This window comes from Condylostylus longicornis, unplaced genomic scaffold (genome assembly GCF_029603195.1).
Source record: "Condylostylus longicornis isolate FDR11 unplaced genomic scaffold, ASM2960319v2 ptg000030l, whole genome shotgun sequence".
Lineage (NCBI taxonomy): Eukaryota > Metazoa > Arthropoda > Insecta > Diptera > Dolichopodidae > Condylostylus > Condylostylus longicornis.
The window spans coordinates 5,620,409-5,647,806 of record NW_026577999.1 but is presented as its reverse complement, the minus strand read 5'-3'; the positions used below and the strand labels follow the sequence as shown (position 1 = coordinate 5,647,806).

The 27,398-nt window shown below is 24.4% G+C and overlaps 1 long non-coding RNA gene across 1 annotated transcript in view; it reads left to right on the top strand.

Annotated features, from left to right (window-relative positions):
* Positions 1-27,398, top strand: part of LOC129608004 (uncharacterized) — a 43,134-nt gene that overhangs the window by 6,121 nt on the left and 9,615 nt on the right. The window lies entirely within an intron of this gene.

Genomic DNA, 27,398 nt, shown 5'->3' with positions numbered 1-27,398 from the left:
TATCATATTTTTAATGTACCAATTTCATACAATATATGTCTGTACGTATGCAGGTAAATATATAAAGAGAAACTGTAATAAAATTTTTCCCTTCATAAACATTAAAATGAGAAAATTTACAAAAGTTTTTAAAAACATTTTTTTTTTTGCAAAAATCCTAAAAATATTTATACACGCACATTTACAATAGGTACAATATATGTACATATATGTTCCGAATATATTGTATGCTCTAACATATGTACATACACATATTTTTGATTATTAGTTTAATGTGATGTTCTTTTGTACACATAACACAAACAATCATCGTCAATCAAAATTAAAATTTTTAATGATTGCATAAAATATTTATTCTGTTACAGTGAATTCTTTATTTCAATACAATCAACTCAATGTCAGTCACCCTTTTATTTTTAACAAGAATAATGTTATTTTATTACGTGAACATTTTTAATCAATAAAAGTTAAGAGAAAAACTATCATATTATATAGTTTATTGACTATTTAAAACAAATATTTTTATTGGCACAATGTTGTTTTGAGTTTTACAACATTACACATACACAAGTAGTTACGTTTTATACAACAAGTTACATAAAGTAATAAAATTTACTTATTATTTGCTGTTACTTTAGTGGAAGGTATGGTAGGTATATGTCGGTGAGTTGAAGAACATTATAGATGAGAAAACTAGAAGAAGGAGAAACTAGCTTTAGTATGATGGGCGGGTTTGTGCAACGACAAGGGCCCTGTGACCGAAGAGGGGCGATGCAAGGACGAGAGCGCTACTGGCCCTGAACAGAGGGGATTAGGGGGAATCATCGGATTACTGCCGGGGATGCCAAGACATCGGGGTGGTGGAGGATGTGTATCACGTGGTATGCGAGTGCCCTGCTCTGACGTGGAGGAGGAAACGCTTTTTGGGAGGATATCGGTTGGACGAATTGGAGAAGCTCCCAGGAGCGGCTGTAGGTGATCTGCTCAACTTTTTCAAGGGACTTCAATGGATTTAGGGAGACGAGTGTGTGTTGGAGGCGTGTCGATGGGCCTCCTACGGAATTAGTACTGGGTGGCAGCGTTAAATCTGCCGCCTACCCTATATATTCTATAACTAACTAAACATATGAATGGTACGGCCAAAGAGTGAAACGGTAATTTTAATTTTTATGATCAATTGTACCTAGATCACAACATAATTTCAGTAAAATACGTATAAATACACGCAGTCTAACACTGTACTTTATTTCAGTATGCCTAATTTATTATTAGCAAGCTAAGTTTGAAGTACTTGCACATTATGTAATAAGCAAATTTATTCCAATTTTCTATTTAAACTCCGTTTAATTTGTTGTTTTTGTGTACATTTTCCATAGCAGATCAGGATATTTTCACATTTCTCTTTACTTTGCAAAATCTCAAGAAGTAAAGAAAAACATTTTTAGACAACATATTGAAAAGTTTTAATTGAAATTTGAATTAATTTGTTTGATGTTTTTGAAAAGAATTGATGCAAAAAAAAAACATTTAATATGTAAGTATTTTGAAAAATTAAACTTGAACGTCAATTATAGCGGAATCATGATTCTTCAAAACTATCGAAAATTGTAAGTACGCGTTGTTTATTTTTTCAGTATGTTCCTATGGCACAATTTTGAACTTTTAAATGTTCTTAAATGATCAATCCCATAATAGTAAGGTCAATAATATACATATTCTTTGCTTCAATAGCGAACAGAGTGTGGAGGGGGGGGGGGTTGTGCTGCATAATGTAAAGAGAAATTATTAATTAAATGTTTTTGTTTTTAAGTTCAAAAATATTTTTAAATTGATTTATGTTGTACAAAAAGTAACTATAAGTACCTATGTGAGATATAAAATAGTTGAGAGTAATAATTTTATTACTTTGAGTACTTATATGTAAATAATAATGTTTTAATAAATAAAAGATAAAATTTTCGATTTTAATAAAAATTTAATTAAAATTTTGAATATTTCGCTTAATACTTAATATTACAAACATGCATATATCATCGAGTAATAATATGCGTTTGAATAAACAAGCATTTAAAAAAAACTTTGGTTTTCAGAATATAATTTATTTTACGATACAAAGGATATTGTTATGTATTACACATAATACACATTTATTGTACAAATATACATACAATATCACTGCTAATAGAGGACTAACGGGGAAATCTTCTATCAAACTAAAAAAATAATTTAAAAATATTTAGGAATTACGTAAATGATGCGTTTCTATACAGAGATACCAAATAATTTTAAATTCTATATGACTATGGTTCTACTGTTGCCATACTTTACTGTAATTTTTAAAGAGAATTTCTTTTTTTAACTGTATTGAGTGCTATTTGAACAAAACGATAATAAATTAATCTAATCACTTTCATTTTTTTTCTGATTGATGTCAAAATTTTGAGAATGTACGATATTCCCTATTATAAATACTTGTTATATAATAAGTATATACATTTTTCCTATAAGAGTTTCGGTGCTTCTGTTCTTTCTGTTAAAAACCCGTAGTTATTTCTAAGTGAGTTCTCCGACTGAATAGTGCCCTACATCACGACAATTTAACTGTAAAAACGAAATCTAGAGAGCAAATTAAAAAATTTTTTTGATGTGTGTATAGAATATGATTCGGCAATTTCATATTTTAAAGGTGCTACCAGAACCTGTCGAGTCTTTCCACTAAAACTTCTATGATATATCAAAACTGTAATTGCCTAATTTCGCTGAACACGTTTAATTATTTTTTATTTATTTGGAACACTGCTTAGCAAGTGGCTGTATAGCAAGTAACCGAACCCGTTTTTTAAATTGGTACAATTATAAAAGCAGCCATCTTTTAGTAAAGAAACAATATTATTGATAGATTGGATGGATGTGTTTGTTCTCTTCGTCTTTTCGAGTTATGGTGCGAACGGACAAACATACAGACAGTTGGACAATTTTAAATGAACAAAGAATTTTACATTGATGATTGAATTAGGGGGATGGGTGTGTGGTTGAGGGATGCCGATTGACCTTTTACTGGCCTAGTTCTAGGTGGCAGTGTTTAGGCTATCTTCTCCCGTCTATAACTGACTGGACTGACATTGACGAAGAACGTATACATATGTTTATGTATTCATTTCGTAAAGGCGACCTCAAAAGGCACTCCTTCATGTAATTACAAATATCATATCAAAACTAGTATACTATCCCTCAAGGTGTAGGGTATACTCGTAAAAAGCATGGAAATTCGATGGTTATACTTCAAAACACACATCTAATTTTTCGAAAAATTTTCGGTTTCTTCTCATTTGAAATAATAAAAAAAAATTTTTTTAAGTTAAAAAAATTTTGTTTACTCCCAATACCAGTATAAATTGTTATATACACAAACGTTAATATATTATGTATATTGTAGTCTAGCATTTTATTTATTCTTCGCTATCAGACGTCAACTAAAGTATATATACATATTTGAATTTAGTACGTTGACTTTCATGAATAGAGGATTCTTTTCGTTTCAATTGAAATGCATTGAAATTATTGATGATAATGATTGATACTAAAAATTTTTCCATATATTATGTGTGTATATAAAGCAAAATATTTAATATATATATACATGTATTAACGTATATACATATATAAATAATATATCAGCTATTGACTGGATTTTTATACACATCTGGTACATTTTGGAAAGTTATTGAGGAATAAATAATTGTGAAAATGATTCAAGGAAATGAAAATTTTTCAATAATCGAAATAATTTTTTTTTTTTTGTTAAAAATTAATTGCCGGCTCAACTTGTGTGTATCAAAAATATATTTATATATGTATATAAATTTATATAGCTATGTATATATGTATCATATATTGGTTATAATTTAATAGATTTAGTTTTAGACGTCAAAATTTATTTTAGCAGTGAAAATGTGTGTATGTATATAGGAAAATTGTATTCCATACGAATGAATAGTCATTCTCAATGCCATTTTTAATACTGGTGATTGAAAAAAAAAAAAATGTTTTTATTTTGGAATTCAGTGTGGGAATTAATTAATGTTTTGTATTTGATTTGTTATTTTTAATTTTGTTATTATTCTGTTTTCTTGTGTTTTGTTGGTTATTTAATGAAATGATAAATTTCTGTGTAAGGATATTGGTTCTAGTTTACAATGTGTGTATATTGGGTTTTATAATATATAAGTATATGCAATGGTTGGCTGTAATAATTGTTGTAAATATAGGTATAAATATGATGATTTTGTGGATTTAAGCTATGTTTTATAGAGAAACATATGGGAATTTTACAAAATATAATCAAATTATTTGAAAAATTAATAATGGAATTAGTATAGGATGTAAGCTTAAAATTTGATGTAGCCATTTAAATTTTGTTATTCTCTATGAAATTTTTATAGTTATGTAAGTTTGCCTATTCTAAAACAAAAATTTAGTTGAAATAAAATATATAGTTTGTTGAAAAGTTTTTAAAAATTCCAAATTTATGATTTATGTGTGTAAATGAATAAAAACATAATTCCCCATTGACCAAATTGATAGGATCTCTAATTGAATTCCGCGGAAAATATTTCATGTAAATAGGAAAATGTTACGTGGTTCTCATGTTTTGTTCAAATTGTGTTTCATTTATTAAAATATATTTGATTTTTTAAATGAAAATTGCTTTCAGTTTTTGAACATAGTACATTTTCCAATAGGTTAGGTTAGATAAGGTCGGCGCGTCTACAGTGAGGTATACATAGACTCTTTGTGATACCGCCGTATCCAAATTGCCGCCCTCATGAGAACTACCCCGAAACCGGTTAAGGCTTCTGGCATTTACATTCCCGGATGTACAGATGTACAGATACTGGCCGAATCTGTAGTCCTGTAAAAACGAATGTATGACCCAAGGAATCTTTGAATTTTTCCCGCCAAAGCCGGACATGAGGAAAGTAGATGGGCCACCTTCTTCTCCTGCAGAGATCATGTGATTGGCGGCCCATCCTTCTGGCGTGTTCGCCAATAAGATAATAGTCCGTTATGAACCCTCTCTACATCCAATAAGTTCATTGAAAAATTTTCCAAGGAAAATTGTGTGATACATTTTGTATTATTTAAAAATCGTCTGGTACCCCTTGGGTTGGTATAGATTATTCCAAACTTTGTCAAATTGGTTGTATTTTTGGGGTAATAATGATCTACAAAGACAGTTTTCTCGGAACACACTACTTAATTAAATTTTAACGTCTTTGAGATTGTGAAAATTGAAATTCCGTCTATATTTAGCAATAATACTGGCTAGAGCCTTTTTAAAATTTAGCAAGTTGCACTTGAGGAATATATTTTAAAAAATAATGGAAAATTTAAGATTCTTTGAAAAAAAAAATTTATTATAATTATTGTAAAATTTTTGTTTTCCCTTACTTAAATAATGTCATCTATTCAGACGGGAAGGCAAATAAAACTTCATTTTTCCGCTATTGCAGTCACTTAAATTTTCCTTTATATTGAAAATAATAAATTTTTTTTTGTTTTTTGGTCTACATTAAATTAAGATTGAACTAGAAAATATTAAAATGAAATCTCATTTTTCATCTTCCATCTACTTAAAATTCCATTTAGATTTTCCCTATTGTTAATGTATATACATATATATATATATTATAATAACATGATTGCGACTTATTATTTGTACACAATATACTAAAATATACGTATGTATAGTATTCGTATATGAACAGTTACAAAAAAATTTTTTTAGAAATAGGTCATGCAGGTGATGAAAATTCTAAAGCATTTAAAAAAAAAAAAAATTTCTTGTATAGTATTACTACTATTATTTTATTTTTTTTTTTATTTTTTCTCAACATCATGAAAAAAATAAATAAGATAAAGGTCAAAAGTCCTTCATAACAACAATTAAAATATTTATAACATGTTTATATATAAATATATATATATATATATAATATGGTATGAATAATAACACACAATCAAGATTATTATAACAAAAGAACGATAGGAGACTTTTATGGGCGCTTAAATGGTCGCCTCTCGGAAAAATGCAAATTTTCAGTTGAGAAGTTCCCTATTGCTTAACTATTCCATTTAACATCCATTATTTAACATTATTGTGAGAAATTACAATAAAAAAAAAGAAGAAAAATGAGAAAAATAGAAGAAAAGAAAAATGAAAAGAATTTGAAGGAAAATATTTTATATTAAGCGATGTTACAAATTTTTGCTTTTATTTTCCATTTTCTCGTTTCGTTGTTAAATTCTCTGAATTATCATCCATGAAGCTTAAATATATATGGAGGTGTTCTTGGAAAACTGTAAGGGAGGTTCTAATGTAAATTATTATATGAATAAGAATTATTTGTTTGCAAGAAAAAAAAAAAATAAAAAAAAATAGTAATTAGGTGCGTAAAAGGTAAAGAAAGAAGCAAATTTTATTTAAAACTAAAACTTCTTTCCTCAGAACTGAATTGAATTTTTTTTCTCTAATTATATGGTCTTTTGTATATTGTATACAGTCATATTATATACGTCTTTCTCTTATTATTCCATTATTGTTTACATAGTAAGTGAATGCAAAACTTATAGCAATTTTATAATAAGCCTGGCTATTGTATAAATTTGTTAAAAAATTTTACTTTAAAAATTTAAAATAAAATAACTGAAGAATATTATAAATAATATAAAAATAAAATATATACGATTCTTTAGTAAATTTATTTGTGTCAAATTATATACATTGAAAAAAGAACGTAATTTAAATTTAAAAAAATAATTTAATGTAGATTAAATTTCAAAATAAATGTTTTTTCAGAAATATAATAATTATGATGTGGGAGTTATAGATGTACAAAAAAATATACATACATACAAAATATCATGTTGACGTAAATATTTTTAAATTCGACGCCGTTTTGATGTAAATGAAGGCCATTAAACAGTTATGATGAGAACGGTGTACATATATAAAAAAATTTATGAAGGTAGTGCTTTCACTTTTAGATCTTCTCCGGTCTTACAATATTTTATTGAATAATCAGAAATTTCTTTAAGATAACGCAAAGTACGTTTGGCAGCATCCCAATGAATTAAAGACGGATTGTCTTGTAAAACAGTCTTACTGTACTTGAAAAATATAATAATACACCTATTCAAGATAGGGCTTGTAATTCATTTCGTTTTTTTGTAGATTCGTTTAATTGCAGTTCGTGATTTAATGTTGAAGGCTTTGTTACAGAATTTGCATGTTGCATAACGAATTTTTGTAGAATTTTCTCTATGTATGGTTTCTGATGAATTATAATATTTCCAGTTAAATTTTTCTGTTCAACTGGTATACCAAGTATGTTTCTCCCATATTTTTCTTTTCTAATTTAAACTTTAACTTAAAACTTGAGTAATAAGAAATTGACTTCAAGTGAAGCTTCGATTGTGCTAGAGAAAGTTCGATGTTCAAAAGGGCCGTTACAAAAAATCATGTTGTACAAAAAACTTTTTCAAATGAAAAAGAATTCGGATGAAACAGTGACAGAGCTTCTAAGGAATTTTTAAAGCAATGAGGAGCAAATGAAAGAGGTTGATATAGAGCCTCCTTCTGAATTAATTACTATTATATTATTGAATACCTTACCATTACAATATGAAAATTAGTTCTTAATCAGAATTGAATGAACAAAAACTAAAATTTATAACAATATTATGATATTATAGTTATAAGGAATTTAATGATATGATTCAGCCTTGAGATATGCAATTTTTATGTTATTTTTATATTGTATATTATGTACAAAATTCTAAGTCGATTTTAACAAAGAAACTTATCGAAATATTTGTGATATAAGTGTTAATTTTGGATATATTGAAAGAATACGTAAGCAATTAAAAAAATGTGGGAACAAAATATTTTTACACCCCCAAAAATTTCAATGAAAAAATTTTTAAATAAGAAGTAAAAGTCCGTATAAAAAATTTTTTAATTTTATATTCCCGTATTTATAAAATTAGGATTTGAATGTGTTATATTCATTTATAGCTTCAATGGTGATTGTAATGTATAGTGTATATGTCATTTATCTATATTTTCCACATTAATTTATGTAATTTGGGTGACATAATTGCTTTTTTTTTTGGCTCATTCTCTTCTTGTATGTTTACCATAATACCGTTATATTAATATATTCAAATATATAAAACATACAGTGCTAAACAGTCTATAGATATGCAAAACATATTTTATTTTTTAAAAGTTTGTTGTTTTCTTTTTATTTTAGCTAGCTAGCAATATAAAATAAAAAATAAACAGAACACATACATACATTCACAGATAGAAATACGAGTAAAAACAACAAATAAAAAAGAAATATAAAAACAAGGTTATTTGACCTTGTCAGCTAAGCAATTTTTAGCATAAATGTAGACATCGTGAAAACTTATCGTAAAAATTATATCTTTGTATTTGCGTGTTTGTATATCTACATATTATATATAAATAGTGTTGGTGTGGTGAATAAAGTTGGTAACAAAGACATATTTTTCCTAAATATTTGTTTTTGGTTTTTCTTTTTTTTTTTTTTTTTTACTTCCTTAGCATTTTATTTATATTTTGATTTTTCTTTTTGAACAATTTTATCCCTCTTTATTTTAATAACATTCAATAATAATAATACCAAGTAATATGTCAGTTAGTTCCTTCTGTATTATTATCCTGTTGTATGTAATAATAATATGTAAGTAAGTAAGTGTATTGTTGATGAAAAATATTTTTTTTTTATTTTCTCTTCTTTAATATTATATTTTACATTGTAATATTCTTTTTATAATATTTTTGATAGAAATTCTGATGTTAAATTCTCTTAGGTTTTATTCGGTATATTTTGTATACAACGAGGACCCAAAAACTACAACATTTAATAATAATAGTATTTTATTATTATATATAGCTGTTTCATTTAAGGACACTATGTGTATTATATAAGTATAATATATTTATATATAAAAATATCTACATAATATTATATTCTCAATTTATATTTTGTGGTGTATTCATATTATTCAAAATATGTAGATATAAGGAGGGCGAGAAAGTAAGAGAAGGATCAAAATAAATCCTTATGGGATTTAGAATAAGATATTTGCGGCTGTTAATTTTTTTTTTTTTTGTTTTTTTTGTTACTTCCTCTCAATTTACAATATTGCTCTTCGCATCTTCCCATTATTGTACTCGTATACATTGTATGTGTGTATATAAGATGCTAACAGTATCAATAAATATGTATGTGAATATTATTATTAAACGTTGTTGTAATATGTAAAAATTAAAAAAAGATTTTAGATGTCCTTATGCTATAAATAAATTTTGTGTGACATAAAAATGTGAAGAAAAAAAAAAGAAAAGTGTAACGACTATAAGAATTGTTATTGTAATATTTTATAAATTTATTAAACAAATAGTTTATCAGTGATCTAATTTATATTTATGTGTATGTTTCAAATTAATTCAAATTAATATTAAAGGATTTTTTTTCAAACATTACCTAATTTCTATGGTATGTACGGTAATTTTATTAAAAATATAAAATAAACCGCAGCTTACGGTCACAAATTTTAATTGGGATTATGATTTGAAAGAAATGTAATTTCTTAGATTGGATTATCCAAAAATTATTTGGATAATTTAAAATTTTATATTTTAAATTTAATATTACAAAATGGTTTTATCGTGTAGTCTGGTGTAGGACAAATAACACAATGTTCTTTTAACTTTTCAACAACGTTTCGATTTAATTTTAAATTTACTTTACGCAAACTTTACACAAAAGATAAAGAAGACAAAATGACTCAATCACACTTAATATATAAAATAAATTGCCAAGAGTGTGAAGTGTGCTATGTAGGACAAACAAAACTATATATTTAAAAACAGATTAAATCAACATAAATATGATTGTAAAATACAAAACATTTATAAAACAGATAAAACAATACTAGCGCAACATCATTTTAACCATGATCACACTTTTGATTTCAATGAAACACAAATAGTAGACAGGGAGCAAAAATTGGTATAAGAGGAATATAAGTGAAATGATACACATAGAATTAAACAAAAACAATATAAATTACAAATCAGATACAAATAATTTAAATTCGTTTTATAAATCTGTAATTATGAAATTTCAAAAAATTAAAAGAAGCGGTAGCCCCAATAGAGCAAACAATAGATGAAAACAATAGATGAAAACAACAAACAGCTGATTTGTGATATTTTTATTTTTATTATAATTTAAGTTTTGTAAGAGTCTAGTTTTTTGTTCCATTTACAATTATGTGTTAATTTATTTTATTTATTTATTTATATATATGCTATTTATTAAAAAAAAATTAATTGACGATTTTTAAAAATTTTATTAAATTCATAATTAAATGTTAGTTTTACAAATAAATTACGGATACATGAAAATTCGCCAAAGTTAAACTGGATTTCGTAACCCCGATCGAGTGAACTCATCCATTCTCGTGTATGTATATATACCATTTTGCATAACTTCTCTATCACAAAAATTTTAAAAATTAGGCCTTCTAAACACATATCAAATCCACTCCTATTAATATGCAATAGTTAATATATCATGACAGCTCGTTATATCAGATTCTGCCTGTTAATTTGTATACTGAAAAAATTTTCTGACGTTATATTGCAAATATCTATGGTTTCTTCATTTTCTTCTACAAAAAAAAAATGCAAAGGAAATAAAAAATCTTATTAGTGAATTAGCAATAATATAAATGAATCACATATTTTTCTATATTATACCAGTTTTACTACAGTGTTATTTAACAAGATCTATCTGGTTGGTATTTAATATGGAGAACATTTTTTATGGTTTGTTAGGTCTGTATGTCAATTTAACATTCGAACTTTTTTATTTAAGTTGAATTTTTTTCATATTATTATTTCCTTAATTTTTCTTATTTCAAATATTTTTTGGTTTTTTATTCTTGTTGTTCTTATTAGGGTATAATAAAGTTAAAGGATGAAATTTTCTTAATTTTTTTTTTTTTTGCTCTTATATTTTATTATTGTATAAAAAGAAAGGTCTTCCTTAAGTTCTATTTAATATTATTTATCATAGATGTTTATCCTTTTCAGGTTAAAGTTTATCATATTTGTTATACAGTATAATAATAGTGTGTGCGTATGTGTACACAAAATGAAATGAATTTTGTATTTTTTTCCTTGTATTATTATTATTGTTATTAAAGGATGAATTTGTTTTTTTTTTTTTTTTTGCAATTTTATCTTATATTCATAATGATTTTTCTCTTAAGTCATTTTTGTACTTGATTCAATTTTGATTTTTTTCTTTTTGTATATTTATCATTGTTATTTTCCTTTATCCTTTTTACAATAATTGAATGTAGTGGTGTTTGAGCGAGTAAAATTGCCTGTATATAAGTTATACTAAACAGGATTATAATATTCTTATGTATATTATGTATATTTATGAAAATGTATGTACGCAAATTATAAAGACTCTTAAAGTATAAAGTTATAAGCAAATAAAAATAATTAAATAAAAAAAAAGTGGAAAAAGAAGAAAATTAAGAAATATATATATGTATATATGTATATACATATATATATATGTATAATAAATTTTATTGAATTAAGGAATTAATGCCAGAAATACTCACTTTATTATGTTGCTTAACATTCTATCTTTTTCGCTAACATACAATTAAACATTTATTACCTACTATATATATATACGGATGGAGCATATTAAGTGTATATTGTGCTCCACTCCATTCATATATATATATATATATATAGGTACTTTAACAATATATAATATTAACATTGCTATATAAATGAATTCTTTGTGATGTAATATATCATTTTATGTATATTTAGACATTATATTAATACATACATACATACATGCATGTAATTTTCATAAATGTTAAAATGTGAAGAGAAGAAATTTTAATAATGTTATTGTAAGAAAAAATTTAATATTATTAAAGATTTTTATGCTAAATAAGAGTAATATGAATGACATGATGAGATATAAGATGAATTTTATGTAGGTATGTGTGTATGCTTGATACGTTTTATTATAATAATAATTGTAATATTAATAATTATGTTGAAATATTACCAAAATTTTCACAAAATAATTATATTTAATTTTATAACAGTTTTTTTTTTTTTTGCTAAAATATTTTTTTAATAAAAAAAATGGAAGTACAAAAGAATTAAGTATAGATGTATTATAGGACATTATAAGTTTTGGATTCCAAAGGACCAATAAATTATATTTTTATATTGTAGAAAATTATTATATAGGTACAGTAAGAATGAAATTCCAAATTAGTATGGTAATTTAAATTTTATTTACTTGCTTTTTTAATGTAGCCGATCAAAATGTAGTCATTTTAAATGTGTAGCCAAACAACATGATTACTGAGAATCAGTTAAAATTTTTGATAAAAATTTGAGATGCGTTTTCATTGCGTTAGATGTGTATGTATATGTGCTTTGACTCGAAATTTAAAATTAACATTAAAACTACCGGTATTAATAATAATAATTTCCTCCAATCACTTTAACATTTTCTTAAAGAGAGAGGTTAATGGAAAATTTTAAATGCCTTGAAATCCAAGGAAAGAATAGGCTTGAAAACAAAATGATCAACTTTCACTTGTTGCTAGTTCTAGGTGATTTTATGAATGAAAGTTATAAAATTTTGTAAAAAATGTTTCTATAATCGCTAATAAATTTTTCCAAAATTTAGTTATTACTAAAATTATAAAATTGACTTAATTTAATAAATTAAAATTGACTTACTTAAATTAATTTTAAAATTTTAAATAGAACAGATACCTTATATAGGTTTTCCATCCTCCTCATCTTCTTTAATATTTAAAATTTTTAACAATGATCAAAAAATCTTTTTTAGAGATTTTCAATATTTTAATCTTATTATCATAATTATATTAAAAAATTGTACTTGATTGACGGAAGGCTATTATTTTCCTATTAATTTACTTCATATACTACATTCATTTTAACATTGACATCAGTGTAGAGTTTGTAGATGAGGCAAGGCATTTTGTAATGGAAAGTAAATTACTAAATTTTTTCTAATATAATGTAGAATAATAATTGAATTCTGAAGGACTAAATACAAGACACGAGTAATAAAAAAATAATTAATTTGAACTACATTGAGGTTAATATTAAATAAAACATTACCTAACACAAAATTTTATTAAATTGACCTTAATGTCAAAATAGAAAGAATTATTTTTATTAAAATTCTGGTAAAAAAAAAAAATTAATTAATTTTTCAGTTATAAATTCTCAATAATAAATAATTGACTTTTCTCTATCAAATTTTTTTTAATATGATTTTTCATTTTTTTGTCAGAAAGACAATATTATTATAGTGCCATAGGCAAAATAAAATTAATAAAAATCAAGATTTTTGTATGAAAAATGTCAAATTTATTAAAATAATAAAAATGTTTTCAATATACAAAATTTATAGTTTGTTTGCAAAGACAGGTGTCTTTATTATAAAAATTGTTTATGTTCAGTGCATATTATAGGTTTCTAGTGCACATATATTTGATTTAATATCAACTTCATTTTAGACTTGAAATCAGAATGAAATCTAAGACCTTAAACGAAGCTAGATAGTGTGTTGAATGGTGTGATTTCGAGCACAATTTAACGACGGGCTTACAAAATGAAATTTATGGCATTGTTTTGTTTTTTTTTGCCGAAGACAGACATGGAGAAAGAAATTTCTCCTCACACTCACCGCAGCCAATATTGAATGCTTTTGTAATACAAAAGACAAAATTACAAAATACAAAGCCAAAATCTCCTTATTTTTCGTCATAAAAACCTCACACAACGCATATAATAAGAAAATCTTAATTCCCGAAATTATTCCCGACCTTAATTAATTATGTGGGATTTTCATTTCATATAATCAAATTTTAATACACCTTAATTAATATTAATTTTAAAATTGTATAATATTGAGTGCATATATTTATAATTTGATCGGACAATATTAAAATTCCTATGCTCTTCATTAACTCACACATTTTATAGTTATTAAGTGCTTTTATTATGAGCGAACCCATGAAATCATCTAAAAACAGCGACACGATCTTAATTTAAGTTTTCTTTTTATTTTTTTTCAAATTAACACAATTTCTCTCATTACGTCAAAAATTGTCATTATACAACACAAATATTCATAAAGGAATTTTTTTGTTGGAAAGGATCTTTCATATTTGAAATTGTTTCCTTTTTTCATTACTTGAATTATGCTAAGCAAAATTTTAAATCAAAGTGAATTTAAATTCTTATTTCTTTTCCGCCTTGTTTTGTTGTATTAATTTTTTTTATTATTATTTTTTTAAGCATTTAAAAAAAATCTTTTGAAATTTATGATTTTTTTGCAAAATTTAACAGAATTTAAATAAAAAAGTGAGAAAAAAACGATTTAATACAAAAAAAGAATATTCCTTCTAGGAAAATACGTCATTATAAATTTGAGACTAGATTTCTAGAATAACAAAAAACAGCAAAAATAAACAATTAATTTTCGTCCTTTTCGTATGTTTTGTGTGTGACGTAAAATATTTTGTATCGCATAAAATATTGTGGTCTTTAATAATAAATTAAAAATTCACAAAATTTGAATGACAAAATGTGAAAAGTCAAAGAATAATTATTATTTTTCATATAACAGGACTAAAATATTGTGTTGAGCTATTTATAGAAAGCGTCTATACTTAATTATGCTTAAGGTTTTATTAGGCAGCATATTTTCTTTATTGAATCGATATTAGTCTTATATACTCTTCTAATATTGAAGTATAGTTCAGGATATTAAATAAAAAATGGACAATTATTGTTGTAAAATTAGTTCAAGTGTAGTATTGCAAGTGTTTGTTGTAAAAGTTCCAATAAATAAATGCGTTTGTTCTAATTATAATCCTTAATATTTTTGTATACCTTAATTCCTCATTTGAACTTGATGCTCATTATTAGGCAACAGGATTGAATTCTGGGACATTATGAATAAAATTTCTCATTACTCATTCTTGAGCAGAAATATTTTGGAGCTGGGAGTGTCTTAAATATTAACTAGTGTAAATTGAAAGAAATATAAATACAAAATGTCCTTGAAAATTTTTATTAAATCTTATACATTTTTTTTCTTTTTTGTCTTTTCATGAATATTGAATTTGATTAATTTATGCTGTATACACTTTCGTACATAAAAGTCAATATAATTTTACTAGACATTTTGGCAACACTTTGGCTGGTATATTTTTTTTTTGTGTGCTAATCTTCATTCAGCAATTCTAGTACTTAAATAAAAATGTGAACCAAAACTACTCTTTATTTTCTTTTTATCTTTTTCATTTGTCTCTTGAATCTTCTTACTCTATATTCTTAATATTTTCTCTAATATTTTTAATATGGCTAGATATAGACAATTCTAATATTATTGTTTAAATAAAGAAACGTTTTATATTAATATTACAATATCAATTTGAATACGTAAAGAATATAAAGATATTATAGGCGCCATTTTGATTTTTTTTTTGTATCAAGTACTTTAATATTTTCTCTGTGAGGACACAAAGTTATTTTTTGTTTTGTTTTGTTTTTGCCACCCCAAAAAAGCCACAATTCTTATTTTATTATTTGGTCGAGAGTTCTCGATATATACAAATAAAGAAAAAAATAAAAAATTGTAATTTAAAAAAAATAAAACAAAAACTTATTTAAGCTCCTTAAAGAAATCCTTGTCGTCTTTTTTATATTCTTTTATTGTTTTTTTGTTTTCTGTTTTTTTGAAAGAACTCTTGTAGCAAAAGCAACAAAAATATACAGGAAAAAAAAGGATTATATTATTAAAGTTATTTTTAAATAAAATGTTCATAAAGTAAAGTGAAAAAAAAAGGAAAAATTTCGCTGAATAAAAAAGGACTCCCTTTGTATTTATTCTTCTCCTTTTTTTCTTTTTCATTTTCCTTTGATTTTTTTTTTCTTTATTTTAAAATATTTTCTTCGTAATTTTGAAACTTGTAAAGTCTTCGAATATTCAACATAATATTATTCTTCTTCCCTTATTTTAATTTTGTAAATTTCAAATAAAACACAAAAACAAACAAAAAAAAACGGGAAAAAAGAATGATAAAAAAAAATGGAAACATGTTTTTTTTTGTGTATTTTTTTATTTTTATGTAATTAAATTCAATTTCAATGTTATATTCCCGTTTATTTTATATTTTATAATCTGTTTTATTGCTGTTTTATCATTAAGGACCTCATTTTCTAGTAATTTTGTTTTTCACAAGAACATGAAAATAAAAAAAAATAGAAAATACTCATTAAAATTTCTACTTGTTCTAAATATAAACACAAAAACCTGAAATTCAAAATTCGGTTGGAGCAAAAAAAAATTTTTCTAAAATAAAATTAAAATCTTAAAATTTTTTTTGGAAAGCTGCTATTTGAGTAGAACAATAATTAAAATTTTCTTATATTTAAGCAGAATGTGTGTATGTAAGAATGTGGATATCTTTAATGTAATTAAGACCAAATTGCGGGAGTAATTTTATTTTAAATATGGAAAAAATTTTATAGATAATCAGTGCCCAGTTATTCGATATATTGCAATATACAGATATTTTATATTTACAAAATAAAATAAGAGTCGGTGCCGAATTATTAATGCATTATAAGAATAATATCCGAATCTGAATTTCTGAATTAAATTCATTATTATTAGCTAGTGCTTTTATTACCTAAAATTGCTATTCCTAAAATTTACTTTAAATTGCAGCAAAATTTGTAATATTTGGGTATGTAGTGTGGTTTTCTTTATAATAATTATAGTTATTGCTACAACTCGGCTCAAAAATTACAAAGCTATTTTTTCAAATAATTTCAAATTTTCAATTCAAATAATAAATTTAAAATTATTCTAATAAATTGAAAATATTATTGAAATATTGAAATTTTAATTACTCAAACTATAATTAGATTATTAATCAGCTTTTAATCAAAAAAATTCAACTGTTTCGGTTTTAGTCTTTATATAATAGTCTTTAATATTCTTTTCAAGTATAAAGTAAATTATTATTAGTTTAAGACGCTTGATTTACTTATTTTTATGAAATCTATACTTATTCCCTTTAATACCTTCCTATTTTTTGTCTCTTTTCTTCAAAATTAAAATTATTGTAATAAATTGTCCATTTCATTTTTAGAATATTGTCAAGAATTCCAGGTTTTTTAAATATTTCCCAGAAATCATAATTTTTCAAAAGGATATTATTTTTAAATAAAATATTTTAATTTAATATTTTAATGTTAAAGAAAAAGTCATTGTTTTACTTGAATTATGCTTAATTAATTGATAAGCATATTGAAATATAACAAAAGAAACACTTAGATACCGAGTATATAGGGTTAGAAGAAAAGACAAAGAAAATTTCTCAAACCTTTTTTTTTCATTTTTTATAAAAATTTGTTATCCTTTCATATTAAAAATAATATTTTTACTTTTACTAATAATAATATTATATTTTTAATTTAATCCTACCAGGATTTCATTTCGAATTTCCAACTAACACCTAATTTCATTTTCAAATCCTTTCAGTAAGAAGAAAAATACATAGACAATATTAATATAAGTGAATTTGTTTTTCGTTTCATTTCGTTTTTTTTTTTTGAAAATAAAAATTTATTTTATTTATAATGGAATTAAAAGGATGATAAAATGGATTTCATTTTAATTTAAAAACATCGTGTTTTAATTAAGGTAAAAAAAAAAAAACAAATTCTTTTTCCCTTTATAATTTTTTTCCTTTAAAATATAAAAGCGGAATTAAAAGAAAGAAACAAAACACGAAAAAAAAAATTAAGGAATACAAAAATGGAAATTGTCTAAAATGGTTGAATTTTCTTGTATTTATTAAGAATATAAAAAGAATAAATAAGTTTGTGTAAGAAACAAAACAGGGCACTTTAATTAAAGTTTTTTCTTTTCATTTTCTATATAAAAAGCTAATAAAAATGTTTTTTATTTTAAATAAAATTGGGTAGAACCAATGGCTTGTGAACTAGCAATTTTCCCATTAATAAATGAAAATACTGGTTTTAAAAAGAAGCTACTATGGCTATTACTTACACACATATTAAAATTACGTTCATTCCCATACCAAAAAATTTAAAAAATTGCATACATTTAGGATGAGATGTTAACGTAATGGTCGATATTAAGAGTTAATTGGGTGATTTACGAAAAGTAATTATATTTTTTTAAGACACAGAATTTACCGTTATTTTATAAATTTTGTGAGGAGAGAAAATTATATTTTTCAATAATTCGTAAGGTAATAACTTGAGAGGGAATGGAGGCAGAAAAGGAAATTCTTCTAAGGAAATGAACTCTTTTTTTTAATATCTAAATTTTAGCATTTGAGGTTTTTTACATGTTGACATTTAGAAGTTAAACAACAAAATTTTGGGAAAAAAATGGATTTCAGATAACGGTTAATTTTACTGGCCATTTTGTTTTTTTAAAGATCATAATATATGCTTTGTCAAGGTGAAGAAACTCTAACTACCACCTTTTCTGCGTTAGCAGAATTTAAAAAATTTTTGTGGTCTTGAACGTTAAAAAAATGGCATTTTTGTGTTTTTAGGGGCTATAATTTTCAGAGGGGGTCGAGGGTGATGGATATATCTAAAAATTTTCTTCTACGGAAGTAATTTTTTTTCAAAGATCGATTTGGGTATCAAAATTCAGCTTTCTATTTTCAAGGGTGTAGAAGTCTTGTAAACTGATTCGCGGTCGAACGGACAAACAGAGAGAAGTCAATAAACAGTTTTTTCAATTTTTTATTGAAAATGTGCTAAAAAACAGGCACTTTTAAAATAATATTTTTTTTTTTGGTATTTTTGAGTCAAAATTAGCTTTTTATGGAAATCATAAATATTTTACACAGTATTCGAAATTCCGATAATCTTAACACGCATGATGAAGTTGTACATAAGTATAAAATGTGTTTTTTTTTTTGGAATGAATTTTCGTTATGAATCAATTATAATTTCGGTTGAGTTGCAGAATATTTAATTTTTATTTTATAGATTTTATAAGCTTTCAACAACAAGACTGTTGGTCTGTCTAAGTTATTTGAACACAAAGTAGTTTTTATGTTCAAATAACTTAGACATTTTTCTCATTTACACAAAACGAGTGTTATTATGAGCGTAAATTCGCGTCTTTTTATTCAACAATATTCAACAATATTCTTTAAGCATTAATCCTAAATTTTTTGAACCTAAAAACATAAGATTTCATTTTCTCCGTACAAAATAAAAATAATCTGTTGGTCTTTTATATACTGTTATACCGTATACATTTTTATGTTATTTAAAAAACACGAATTTTATTTTTAATAAATAATCCTCATTATGTACATTTAAGAACAACATTATTGTTATATAAGAATTTCAATAATTGTAAGAAATTCTTGTTATTGTATAACAATTTTGTAAACGTTGAATTTTTTAAATTATATAAGGTGCTCCATTATTTTACATTATAGATACGCTATGCTTATTTTCTTGAAAATTAGCAATGATTTTAATGTTATATTTAAAAATTATTATTAATTTTTCTTCTTTTCAAAAAATTTTAAAGAAAATATGAGAAAAAAAATATAATGAAAATCACCTAGAACGACCTACATATTTTATAATGTAAATTTTTTGTGTTATGCGTGCGCTTTATTCATTAAGATATTTCATTCACAGTCTTATACTAGATACACACCTATCTACACTTATATAAAATTCTTTATTTATAATTTTACTTATTTTCATACAATTTTACCTTTAATAATTTTATTTTTTTAGGAAAAAATTTAGGAAACCCTTTTATTTTTTGTTTTATTCCATAATTATTTCCTTAATTCTCATACTTATTGTATAAAAAAGGTTAAAAATTCTTTGAATTAAAAAATAAATTTTTTTAGTAAATAATAACAGTGTGTTTAAATTGGGTAACATTTTTTCTGTTATAATTCTTAACAGTTGCAAAGTGGAATAGCGTTGAATGTTGAAACAAATAAAACATGTAGGACTGTGTTTTGACTTTAAATTCAAAAGAATATTTTTTACATTTTGGGTTAAAATTCTTAAATATTTTTCTAATTACAAATTACTTTATCGTTTTCATAATAATTAATTATTAAAATTTTTAAATACAAAATACGAAAAAAATACGAAAAATTACAAGAATTTTATTTAAATTAAATGTAGAAATGTTTAATTAAAATAAAACTATTTTGTCTAGTTTCTATAAGTAATTATTATAGGGAATGTGTTCTATACAAACAATAATTAATAATTAATAAAAATTAAATAATAAATAAAGGCTCCAACCATTAATTTTTGCAGATATTTATCGGTTAATACACCATAAAGTAAACAATATTACCCACAAGTAAACCATTACTAAACACAAATATCAAGCAATGCCTTTATTATTAATGTGTGTGTATGTAAATTAAATGTGTGTGTTTATGTAAATATTTTACACCGTGCTCTGAATTTATATTCACAGTGCATTGAATTTTGTACTTTGTGTATTGTTTTTAGCGTACGAAATATTACCCATAGACATTCTAAATCAAAGTTCTTCTGTACGCTCTCTCTTTTGTCTTTTAATAAAGAAGCTTAGTCGTACACAAATAGTAATTAAATAAGCACTGTATTGGGTTGAATGTATTGAATATATCTAAGTTAAGTCTAATAAGATAATGCACAAGGTAACCTCCGATATGCAGTAGTTCAATGTGTATTTACTTATTACCTGTCTAAAGTCAAGTTTAAAGAACAAGTTCTAAAAAAATACTAAATTTCTTTAAAAAATTGAAAAAATTCTTGTAATTTTTATTCCCAAACTTATCATAATTATAATATTATTGAGCCTCCAGTCGGACTATACAATATAAAGTCGTTTAGTCATCACCGGATAAAGTTTTCGCCTGATTTTTAAACGAAAATACACTTTTAAAAAAATTTGGTTTGCTTTTCTGATTTAAGCATAGTCCGGGGTTATGATTGTACATTATATTTATGTATGTATGTAACGACGGCCTATGAAAAAAAAAAAACAAAATTTGATTTCAGTATAATGAAAATATTTTTGAGTAATTTTTTATTTCAAATTGAGACTAAAATAATTGAAGATTTCTATCATAACCATCTAAACATAATGTGTGTATATCAGATTCTTATAAAAGTACAAGGAAACAAGCAAAAAAAAAAGTAATAATATTTTTCTTTCATATTATTATTATGTTACTTTTCAACAAGGATATATTTTATTACATAACCATGTAAACACATGTTTGTAATTCATTTATTAAAGAAAAAGGAAAAATTTATATTGTTATATTTTTACCGACCGTATTGTGTATACAATAGGTAGGTTATGTGGTGGTAACAAATTTTGCATATCGATTTTTCGGTGGGAATGCACTTCTCCATGATAGGGAAGTGCAATTAAACAATTTTTAGTAACCTGTCTGTCGGTCTGTGTGTGCACACGTATATCTCAAGTTCGGCTAAACCGATTTTATGCGTAAATTTATTTCGACTATGGCACGGATTGATGAACTTTTGAAATATATCAGCGCTCGGGAACTGTACTTTTTAGGGGGCCTGTTTTACATTTTTGCACATTTTCAAGAAAACATTCAACCGATTTACTTAAAATTTCATATATTCGAGCGTCCGCAAAACCTCCTTACTTTTGGAAGAAATCAGGTGTCAGCAACTGGGCATTTATTACGGGCCAAATATACATTTTTGCGTATATAAAGAGAAATAATCAACCGATTTCATTGAAATTTAATTTTATTTAAATTCTTCGTATTGACACAATGAACATATAAAGATCAGGTCTCGAAAACTGATCTGCGGGCCGATTTTACATTTTTCACCATATCTACAGAACGAAGTGATGAAATTTCTTGAAATTCGATATTTGAGTTCTGGTTATTACAGAAACTAACTGGTGAGCATTTCATGGAATTCGAGTAACACAAAGCGAAACTCTACTAAGAGCCATATTTACATTTTCTAGGTATGTTAACTATAAGCTTACTAATGTCCTAAAAATTGGACATTTTTATAATATTCTGTAACACTTTCATTTTACTGACAATACACAATGCGGTCGGTTATGTGCTGACCACATCAGATTATTTTTATAATATTTTCCTTTCCTCTTTCAATTTGGTTGCCTTTGCTGTTTTCTTTCTGAAAACACAAGAAAAAAAATTCAATTTTAAATATGAAGAGAGAAACAAAAAGAGAAAAACAAAAAAAAATAAAATGTGATTTTTCACTATCAATCTTAATGTTTTTCTTTAATTCCATCATTTTTTTTCCCTTCTTTTCTTGTATAACACTATAGATATATAAAATAATATTACTAAAGATATTGAATATGTTATATGACCTTGTCATACACATTTTTTATATGTATAGGAATATGTGAAAAATAAAAAAAAAAAAATTTTATATGCGTGTACACATAACCTTTATAAAGTATAAATTAATGGTTATTCATATGAACATACAAATTTTGTATACATATGGCAACATACTGTATGTAAGAATATAATAATATATGTCAAATTAATATGCATGAGCATAAATAAAAGGATCTTCTTGAAATTTACAATTGAAAGAGCTCGAAATTTTCTGTGAAAATAAATAAAGAATTTTTTTTTTGTTTTATAAACAAGAAAATTTTCATAATTTTTACTTAGATATTTTGTAGGTACATGTACCTATACAGTGGAACAACGAAAACATGAAACACCACCATTTTACAAATGAAGTTAGTTCGTGTTTGAAAGAATTCACAGAATTTTCTGAAAAAGATATGGTTTTTTTCCAAATTAGTGTTTTTGTTTAGGATTTGTAGGAGGAAGAAAAATTTCAACACCCTTGTGGAATTTAAAAATGAGAGATTTCGTGTTAATTAATTTCGTGTTTCGTGTTAAAATCAGTGACTAGTTTACATTTAATTTGTTTGGTTTTGAAAAAATTTCGGTTTGAATAGAATTTGTATTTCTAATTTTATATAAATTTTATATTAATACTAATAACTATAATGCAGATTACCTCATAGATGAAGAAATTTCCATTTAATTTGCAGAACAGATAGATAACGTAATCGAATAAACAAATCAAGACAGAAAAATTTATTAAAAAATTACTACAGCTTTCTAGGCAGGCGGTCTACCAACTGAGCTTCATACTGTAATCTACATGATTTGCAAGTAGTGTTTACAAAAGATCCTGTATATAATCTTCTATTTGAAACACAGAATCACAGGAATATAATATGAATAATATTAAGAAGAAGTTAAGTAAGTGTTAAGGAGAATTTCGTCTTACGGCAGTTTGTGTTATACGGGTCTTACTGCATATATACTGTGATACATATAAGGTATATAATATGCACAAATTATGTATGTAGTTTTCATACAAAATATAAACTTTTAATGTTATTCCAAATCAACAAGAAGTTGAATTGAAGTGTGAGAAAAAAACAAATCAGCAATGAAAGTAAAAATCAATTTTTTTTTTTATTTTTTTTTTCTCATACTTACAAAATTTTCTTAAAAATAAAAATTTATCAATAATTTTCTTCTTCTCTCTTCTTGTTTATAAATATTAATTTGTTTTTTCTCTCTTTACTTTACTCATATGGTTATTTATGGGCAAATAAAATCAAAATACAAAAAAAAAAAAAAAAAGAAAATTTTCCATGAGCTTAAAATTATAATTGTAAATAAATAAAATTTTTAATTTTTTATAAATTGATTTATGGGGCAATGAATTCAATATTTAGAGCTATAAAATTATGATGAACTCATACACATATAGATACCTATATAAATATGCAAATACAAGCCAAATTGTTTTAACTTTAACAAATAAAATTTAAAATCTTAGTTTTTTGTTCTGGTAAAATACACGCGGCAATCATAATCGTGTCTGTCACTCACATTTCTAGCCTATATTGAAGAATTTTGGTAAAACAAGAATTTTGAAGTAACTGCAGTAGTAAATATTATTTAATTATAGATTTTATTTTCTTTTACGTTGTCTTGGGACAATACCTTATTCTAATACCCTATACGAACTGAAATTAAATTCGGTGAAAAAATGTGAACTATGAATCATTATACACGCTTTATTATGGCTGACTAAATTTTGATTTTATAATCAGATTGTGCTGTACAATGTAGTTGTAAGGTGTAATTCATTCGGCTAAAGTCGGCCAAAATGCTTTTACGTGCTATTTTCCTTTATTTGTAAGTAATTCGGGCACTTCTTCCGATCCTATAAATATTTTGATAAAAAGAAAATAAGAATATTCAAAGGACACATACCTCTAGAATTTTGGATATTGTTGTGAAGAAACGTGTGTACATACCTATACATACTAATGGTTTGACCTTTTAATGTTTCTCCATTGAATAATTCATGATTATGAAATGTGAACATACTTATATGTATACTTGCGTTTTCGGGTACTATAGAGGACCATCAAATAAAAATTTTATTATTATGTTTATTCACAAATTACAAAAATTTTATGATATTTCTTTTTTTGTTCTTTTGATATTTTAGAAATTTTATTCTTAATGTCAGTAGGTGAATTTTATGAAAAACAAAGGAAATTTTTTGTAAGAAATCACATACGATACAAATTGTTTGTACACGTAGATATTTACTTTGGAAGATGGTCATAATTTTTTGATTTTACAGGAAATATTTATGAAAAAATTTTTAAAGAATTTGTGTTATTAAAATATAATAGAGTAAAATATAATGAAAAATTTTTAGTCTTAATTAAGAATTTAATAAATAAATTTTTGTTATATACAAAAGATTCATAAAATTAATTTTGGATAATTGAAATAATTTAATATAATGTCGAGTAATTAAAGTAAAAGTGAATATTTTCAAAATTCTATTAGTAATAGAACACAATGCACCGTTCGGAAAACAAAATATTTATTAATTTTTAATTAAAATATAGAAAATAAGGACAGAAGAAAGAAGATAACAGAAAATTAGGGAATAAATTGAAAATAATTTGATTGAGCTCTCAGCCTTTTTGAGTTTATTTAAACAAGTGTTCAAAGATAAAATGAGCGACATTTTCCCGTAAAATTATGCAACATAAAAATTTGCCGAATTTTCCAAATTGTTTTACATTATTAGAAAAAATATGAAGGCATAATTAAAATTTCTTTAAAGAATCAAAAACACTTATTGATTCCATAATTTCCCAATAAGTCTTCAAATTGAAAAAAATTTTTTTCAATGGTTGATAATTTTTCCGAAATATAATTCTTTTTTTTTTTTTTATTGCTATGAAAACTTCCTTTTATTCGGAATAAAATACTTTTTTTTTTTATTTTTTGCTAATATATTTCGTGCGCTACATACGCACTTTATCAAAAAGCTGATTTTCTTCTAATTAAGACAACAAACAATAAAAATTGAAATCTATTAAAATTAGGAATATTATGCCTGACTTAATATAATCTACCTGACTTAATCTAGAATTTGATTATTTATTTATTTTTTTTTTTTTGTTATTATTTACAAACTAAATTAATACCTGTTTTAAACCTTAAAACTGGTCAAATAATTAATTTAAAGAGCCAAGTAGCCGCGTTACCTTCGTCCGTGTTCAGTAGGCAGTCCTTTTTTGATTTGTATATCTGCATGATTTCATGAACTTCTCTCTTGTGTTTTCCTTTTACCTCTTTTAATACCTTTAAGTTATCTTCCGTGATCGTGTGACCCGTTTGTTTTGCAACCATAGAATCGAAAATCTGGGCAAATCCTACTCTCCTTGCACGTTTTATTTCATTTAAATGTTCCTTAAGTCTTGTTTTAACGGGTCTCTTCGTTTGTCCTATGTAAAATTTTATCGCAATTATTACAATTGATTTTGTACACACCGCATCTTTCATGTATCTTCAATTTATCCTTAGCCGAATTTAACATTCTTCAAATTAAGTTTATTCCAATTTTTAAAAAATTAAAATATTCTCTTACGAGATAACAATATTAACCTTATAGTTGACAGTATTAATTTTTAAATTTTTAAATAAAATTTAATTTTCAAATGAATTTTTTTTTTTTTCAACTTTATTCAAAATTCTCAGAAGGGAATTACTGTTATGCAGTTTTTGCAGTATTACAAGCTTTTTTTTTTTCACTTTTTATATTTTTCGGTTTTTTTTTTTTTAATATAGCGTATTGGGAATTCAACTATTTTTTAATCATTCAAAAAATTAAGCATTCAGCCTCACGATTATTATTGTATTGTATGGCAGGCATTTATGCAAATCTATATTGTATAAATTAACTTGAATAAAATTTGTTTTTCATTTTTTTCAATTAGGGTAAAGAAAAATTGAAACAAGAACAATTTTATTTATTGTAATATCAATTGAGAAAAAAGAAAAAAACAGGAAACAGGATAATAAATGAAAAATCAATTCAGGTTTTTTTTTTTATACTCTGATTAACACGGTTTACATTTTAAATAAAAAAGCAAAAAAAAAAAAATGTTTCGGTTCTTTTATTTTAATTCCTTGTTTCTTGTTTCATTTTTCATTTATGTATGCATAAAGGAATGCATAATTTATTCATATAAAATGATTTTAGTACATTGAATTGTGATTGTTAACATTATTGATCTAGTATGTTTCTGTATAGTTCGTTCCCATAGCCTAGTTTTTAACTCTTTAATTTTGAAAAACTTCAAAGAAATTAAATTTTAACAAAATATTGTTTGTTTATTTTGGTCCGATACCTAGACTCAATAAAAATAAATTAGTCTATATGATTATTGATAAATCCTTTTGAATTTTTAATTGTACTGAGTCTGGTACAGAGAAATTAATAATTATTATGGTAATTTTATTAGAATTTATTTCTAATAAAATATTTTGAATTTTAAAAACTAATATTGATTAAAATAATTTGTCTTAGATTTCATATCATGGGCATTTGAAGCTGGTGTAATTCCTTTTTTCATATAAAGACATTTATGTACATAAATATAGGCAATCATTATTGAAAATTGGAAAAAAAAATTCTATTGAAAACTATAATAATTAGAAAATATTTTATTCAAAATAAATTTTCCTTCCAAATTAATTTGATATTCAGAGATATTGGACTTTATTTT